This window comes from Callithrix jacchus, chromosome X (assembly GCF_049354715.1).
Source record: "Callithrix jacchus isolate 240 chromosome X, calJac240_pri, whole genome shotgun sequence".
Taxonomy (NCBI): domain Eukaryota; kingdom Metazoa; phylum Chordata; class Mammalia; order Primates; family Cebidae; genus Callithrix; species Callithrix jacchus.
This window is the reverse complement of record NC_133524.1, coordinates 77684942-77692437: the sequence shown is the minus strand read 5'-3', so window position 1 is coordinate 77692437 and position 7496 is coordinate 77684942. Positions and strand designations below refer to the sequence as shown.

Genomic DNA, 7496 nt, shown 5'->3' with positions numbered 1-7496 from the left:
TCGGATTTTGTAATGCAGATAAACTTTCTACTTAGTCTTCAGATACATTTGAGAGTCCTTGGTTAGCTGCAAGGGGACAAGTGAACCATTGGAAATATTTAAAAAGAGAAAATTGTTCAGTGTTAGGGGTGGAGGGTTTTCTGTGGCTAGATTTTTTCTAGAAAAAGTGAGGGCGTTTTTATGGAAATGATCCATATGAGACACTGACTGCCATAGTGTGGAGTTTCTCAGATTATTACACCATCACAAGGCCTTACTTCCACTATGATTGAGAAGTGGCTAATGTGCTGTACAACTGCATTCTAAATGTTTTCACACTTTCTGGGAAGCATGAAATCACAAATTTCACAGAGCCTGGTTGAATCAATACACACACACACACTCATGGGTGTGCAAATACTATATATAGAACACCCAGCACCGATCCCTTGAGCTTGAAGAGTTGATTTGTCTAACAAAGAAAAAACAGTATAAATTGGTTACATTGATCAAAATACATCTTTTGGGCCCGGTGAGGTGGCTCATTCTTGTAACCTCAGCATTTTAGGAGGCCTAGGTGGGCAGATTGCCTGAGCTCAGGAGTTCAAGACCAACCTGGGCAATGTGGAGAAACACCATCTCTACCAAAAAAAATACAAAAGTTTTATCTGAGTATGGTGGTATGCACCTGTGATCCTAGCTACTCAGGAGGCAGGGAGGTAGGAGGAACTCAGGAGGCCCAGGCTGCAGTGAGCTGGCCTGAGCCACTGCAGTCCAGCCTGAGCTACAGAGAGAGACACTGTCTCAAAAAAATACATTTTTTGATAAATCCCAGGTAGCAAATCATAGCTTTATATGATCTCTAGAGCAAATTGTATAAAAAGAAAAACCTATTGCCCAATATATTATTGTAATACAGTCCAACTTCATTATGTCTTATGTCTTTCATAACTTGCAATGCAGGTGCCTTTTATTTTGAAGGGACAGTGGTGGACATAAAAGTAATAACTGGACTGGTCCTTGTTGTTTAGATCCTCTGTCATATCAAAGGTGCCCAAATAATAATTATTCGTGGTTAGTAACTATTTTTAAAGTTTCCATAGCCATTCTTAGATGGTTAGGTGGCATTATTATAATTAGCTGAATTTCAGGAATGAACATGCCTTTCTCTTTTTATTTGTATAGTTAGGCTAGAGCCTGGCCAACACCCACCACTACCACTTTCCTATTATTGATTTTTTTATGACAATACCCTATTTCCTTGCATATTGTGTTGAAAGAACTGGACAGAGGCTGCCAATGCTATAAAGGGATTTTTTTTAAGGTTTTCATATTTTTAAAATTGGGCCCTTATGGGGGTCTGTCCTGCAGACCCTGACTCAATGACAGATAAATAAATTCACTCAAACAGAATACAGTGGAACAGCAGGCTGGGGTGTCCATGGCCAGTCACAGACACTTGAGGAGACTGCTGTAAAGAGATAGAAGCCACTGGTCCCAACACTCTGGCCTTGCCAGCTTTTATCCAGCACAGATTAAATGACAAAGGCTTTGAGTCAACACCACAAGAGAGTATAGATTAAAGGCCAGGTTTTGAGGCCTAAAGCAAACACCATTAGTGAGTAATATCTCTGGTTGATCTCCTGCTGAACGAGCCTTCTGGAATCATCAAAGGTTAATTTTAGGACCACATGAGTAAACACGTTAGGTAAACTTACCACATTCCTTTGTTTCTACTCTAATTTATTTAACTAGTGGGACAAGGCTGTCTTCAGCCAAGTACTATAGTAAAAACCCTCAGGCCTTCTAAAAGGGTTTATGTATATTCTCTATAACTAAAATTTCTCCCACCAGCCTGACTGAATCCCCACAGGACCTGGAGACAACAAAGATCTATATCCAACTGACATGAAAAATGGTGAAAAAAGGAAGGAATAAAATAGGCTGAAACATACCCTATCTCCCACCCACTCTCATGCTCAGGACCTAAAAACACTAACTGGCTCAAATAATATAGAATGATGGTTAAGGATTTAAGTCCTAGAGCCAAAAATACCTATATTCAAATTATGGATCTGCTGCCTTATTAGCATATAGTCTTGCATTGGTTACTTAATTATCTGTGCCTCAGTGTCATCACTTATAAAAATTGAGTTAAAATGTTAGCAACCATATCTTAGGATTCTTGTGAATATCAAGCTGAATCAATATATGTTAAGCACTTTAAATCATGACTGATATGTAGTACAGTTGACCCTTAAACAACATGAGTTTGAAATGTGTAGGTCCACTTACACACATATTTTCTTTCACTTCTGCCACTCCTGAGACAGCAAGACCCTTTCCTCTTCCTCCTTGTCCCTAGCCAACTCCCTGTGAATTGTATGGAGCCCTTTATGATGATCCACTTCCACTTAGTTAAGTTTTGAGGGAGTTAAAGTTATATGCAGACTTTTGACTGCACAGAGGTTTGATATCCCTAACCCCTGCATTGTTTAAGGGTAAATGGTAATTTAAAGTAATTGAAGTTTAGTGGGTTTTTTAAGAACAAACATTTTATTAAAATAAAAATTTTGTATAAAAGCATTACATATCAAAGGCTATATTTACACTTATAAATTCAAGGTCCAATTATGCATCAAACACTGAATGTCACAACAATGGTTTACATATGCAAGTAAATTGGACACACAAACACTTAGATTCCACCTCTATCAAATAACTTAATTAATGCAAGAGGAAGGGGAATACTGACATAGGAAACCTGCCCAAAAACTAGACTGGCAGAGATGTCAGGTTAAGAAACTGCTGAAGGTTACATCTCCAAAAAGGCACTTCTCATTGTTACAAAAGTGCTTAAAATCTAAACTTGAACCCTGTGCCTAGTTTATAAATTTTTAAGAAACTGTAAAGAACCACAGACTAGTTTTTAATATCAATTTCCATACGAAATTGTCCAAGAATTTATTTGCAATACCTTATATGTGAAGTGATATAAACTTGGCAAACTACAATTATACTAAAGTTTTGTACCGAAAATTCAAATTGGACTACTCATAATTTCCAGCTAGATCTTCTATCATAATTTTAAGTATTACAATGCCCACCAACCTTTGAATCATGATTGTGTAAGCTGGACACACCACTTACCCTCCGGGCAGAAGAAATTAGCAGAAATTAAGACTCAACTGTGATAACAATTTGTACCATAAGCACAATACATGGGATTGAGAGGCATCTGAAGTAATATACTCCAATCTGCAATAATTACCTAACTTTTCCCACATAATTAAGACCTTCATGCCTTGATTCTATTAAAAAATTCAACTACTATGAACGCTAAATCATGCTTGTTTTTGTGTAAACAAGTTAGAAGGCTGCCTTCTGAAATTCAATAGCTCTAGTTAGCTAATATTAATACTGTGTTTCTAAGTGCTTAGGTTTTATGAGGCTTATTTCAACACAAAGCAAATAAAATATGCTTTCCTAAACTGTAATTTAAAAGAAATTATGAAACTAAACATCTGGAGAGGACCATTGGAAATAGAGGGGGATGCCATGAGGGAGGGGTTGGGAGCAGAGAAGAAACTGTAGGAGGGCAAAGTATAATTAGCAATATACCTTCCATGATGCTCCAGAAACACATGTCTACTGAGATTAACTTGATGGGAGTTTCTGATAAAACAGGCTGATCATCAAGATTCTTAACTCAGGTTTCAGTGAAAAAATTGAAAACTTTAACAAAAAAGATTTGAGAAGTAGAAGGCAGGCAGTGAATTTTCCAGATATTATGCTTGTATTTCAAATTCCTGTTTCAGACTTTTCAAGTAAGCATGTACACTCTCAAAGCCATGATACTTGTCTAAATACACAAGGACCCCAGTTGCACACCATTCATCTCAGTGCCGGCAGAAACTGCAGTTGCAGATTCCTCAACAAGGCAGGAACTGCAGTTAGATTCCTCAACAAGGCAGGCAATGCCAGTTCGGATGCAGGAGAGCATCCCTGACCTCTTCACCATAACAGTTTCGAAGGCAGGGGAGGCAGAACTGTCCTGGAACACTCCAGCAGTCTGGGTTTCTGCAGTTTGTTTTGGTATCAATAGTATTCTGATGGCCTTGATGACAAGTAGAGCCCAGTGCACGGTTATATAGCTTCTATCTAGAGTTGCTGCAGATGTTCTCCAGTTCTTCCTCTGTAATTTCTTCCACTGGGTGAATTATATGCTGAAGGGCCATGGATGATCCGGAATGATGATTCCTGGGTGTGTCATTTTTGTTCATGTAACCATTCATGGTCTTCCTCTTTTTCACCAACATGTACTTATCCTCTTCCTCATTCTCCTCCATGGGTAGAGCATCAGCAGACCTGAGGATCTGGGACCTTGACCTGATAAGAGGACGAGCTCTCTGTTCAGGACTTCTCCTGGATGCAACACCTGGGAATGTATGCCTTCACAGTCTCCTTGATTGTGAGTTTGAGGCTGGGAAGGAAGGTCTTCCAGGGAATGAGCCAGGGAAGCTTTCAAATTCAGACATGAGTTTTGCAAGCATTGCTTTGTTTTGCTTTATATTTAAATCCCTTTTCTCCAAAAAATTCATCCCACTTTAATCTTCTGAATTGGAGTTGCAATCAGTTACAGAATGCTCTGAGGGCTGGGGGTGGGGAGCGGGGCTCTGTTTTTTGTTGGTTGCTCCCCTGGTACTTCGTGCTGGAAACTTCATCACCACCCTGAGAGGCCAGAGTGCCTGCACTGGCTGTGGGTCTTACAGCCTTCCCGAACTGACTGCAGCCTCATTCCATCTTGTATCTCACTCTGAGAAACCACAAAATGATTCATCTTCAGAGTCGTCATGAAAAATTCTGGCCAGTACGTCAGTGACATCTGGCCTTGGTTTCTGTGAAAATCCACAATGGTCTAATACGTCTTGCACATCACTTTCTGAAAAGCAGCAGAAAGATTCATTATCAGAGTTCTCATAAAAAAAATTTGTCACTTCTTCACTGATATCTGACCTGAAGTTAGGTTTCGTGTTTGCAAAATTATCAGAAGCAAAGCTGTCACAACTGTCATCAGAGGATGTTGAGGTTTCCATGGAAATCAACTTCACATATCTGAATTTCTTTAAGTTCTTTACTCTGAGATCTTTCTGTGGCATGCCGTGAGTGTCCATGCTGGTGGCAGGTGCCCAGGCAGGTGCTTGGAGTGGGGAGAGCAAAGCACTGAAGTTTAGTTTTTAATTGCATGCATTGTTGCAAATACTAGCTAACGTATATTGAACACCTACTACATGCCAGCTTCATTCCTGAAAGATAACTGCAAACTGGCTGCGTTTCTTGTTCAAAGCTATTTGTTCCTGTTAAATGTCCTGTTATACATGATTCTCTCCTTCTAGATTCTGGTAATACATTCCCCCCGCATCTCCAAGAACCTAAGGATGGTGATGGTTCTGCTACTTTTAGTTTCTTTCGGACTTGTCTCATCAAGATTTTTATACCATTTGGGGATTTTTCAATTGTTCTCTGGAATTTAGTTACATGCTTCCCTGACTACTGGATGCAGACACCTAGAAACAATGTGTAAATTCTTGAGAGAGAAGCAGGAGATTGCTGAGTCCAAGATGCATCTCCAGACAGGCTCAGGTTTCTGTCCTGCCTGAGGTTTATTTTCTCTACTCTCCCTCTTCCTTAATCCTATAAGGCCAGTGATCCCAAAATATCTGAGACAGGTCTCAACCAGTTTAGAAAGTTTATTTTGCAAAGGTTAAGGATGCACCCATGACATAGCTTCAGGAGGTCCTGAGGTTGAAGTAACCTTTGGTTTTACACATTTCAGAGAGACATGAGACATCAATTGATATGTGTAAGATGTACATTGGTTCAGTCTGGTAAAGCAAGACAACTTGAAGTCGGGGCTTCCAGCTCAGAAGTAGATAAGAGACAAAAGGTTACATTATTTTGAGTCCTTGATCCGCCTTCCAGAGAATACTCAATTTAGTGTGGCTTGGTGAATCTGTATTTTTACATAAATAATAGAGCATAGGAACCAATCAGATACGGATTTGTCTCAGGTGAACCGCAGAGGGGTGACTTTGAGTTCTGGCTGTCCTTTGTCTATAAGGAATTTCCTTCTGGGCAAATTGTGAGGGAGATATTTAGCTTCTTTGTAGCTATCTTACTTAGGAATGAAATGGGAGGCAGGTTTTCCTGACCTAGTTCCCAGCTTGACTTTTTCCTTAGTTTAGTGATTTTGGGGGTCCCTAGATTTATCTTCCTTTTACAGGCCCACCAAAAGTTTCTTATCTTCTTAAACAGGAGAAACATAACAACTGACATTAGTACTACCCATTTGTTCATTCACCATTTGCCTTTTGTGTGTCAGACACCACAGAATGGTTGACAGTCCAGATATGAAGTAAACTTGATGAAACCCTGCCCTCTCAGAGCTGTAAGCTGTTAAAGGGCTTCCCTATCTTCCTAGCTTTCCTCTGGTTCTCTCTGGCCAGAACCCCAGACAAAGTAGAAGACTGGAACTAGAGAAGGAAAATAAAGATACTTGTTTAGATCTTAACCTTTCTAAGATAACCCCCAGAAATATGATGGTAGTGGAAGTGAAAGAGCTAGTTCAGTCACATACTCTGTTATTAGGTTGCCAGTGGCTAGGTCACAAAAATCAGTCATGGGAGAAACCCAGGTGTTCCACTTCTTCCCCAGCATTGTTGAAGGATGAGTTCTAAAAGTCAGAAAAGGAGAAAAAGTTTCAAGGATACATAGGAAAATGAAACAATAAAACATCAGTTTAAGTAATATACCTGAAAGTATTCTCCAAATTAAAACTGGGACAGATGGAGGCCAACTTTTTTTTTCCGTGCTCTGATATCTCCATAGTAAGTCTTAGTATGATAATAGATTCTCTGGGGCTTTGACAGTAACAATAAGGGGCCAGAGGAGAAATTTTCTGAAATACTTCTAATAGGGTAAACTCTATTTCAAACAAACAAACAAAAAACCGAAAACACTAAAGACACCTTGAGGGTAAAAGAGGGATTGTATTTTATGTATGAGAATCCTCAGATTATTTTTATCTTCCTAATTAAATAGTTCTGGGACTTAAGAATTGGCCTATTTCTCTGTGAACCCAAAATATCTGAGACAGGTCTAAACCAATTTAGAAAACGTATTTTGCCAAGGTTAAGGAGTCGCCCGTGACAAACTTAGGGATCATGACAACATATTCCCAAGGTGGTGGGGGCACAGCTTGGTTTTATACATTTTAGGGAGACGTGAAACATCAATCAATGTGTCTAAGGTGTACATTGGTTTGGTCTGCGAGGTGGGACAACTTGAGGTTGGGCAGGGAGCTTCCAGATCATAGGTAGATAAAAGGCAAACAGTTGCATTCTTTGAGTCTCTGATTAGCTTTTCACTGAATGTACACTTTACATATGAAAGGGTGTTAGAGGAATAGTGACTTATAACTTAGTCCGTCTTCTTGGAACAACAGGGCAGAGGAAATA

General features: G+C 39.5%; 1 pseudogene; it reads right to left on the bottom strand.

The window, feature by feature from the left end:
- Window positions 1–3752: 3752 nt before the first annotated feature.
- LOC100398112 (cell division cycle-associated protein 7 pseudogene) lies at window positions 3753–5153 on the bottom strand (annotated as a pseudogene).
- Window positions 5154–7496: the final 2343 nt, after the last annotated feature.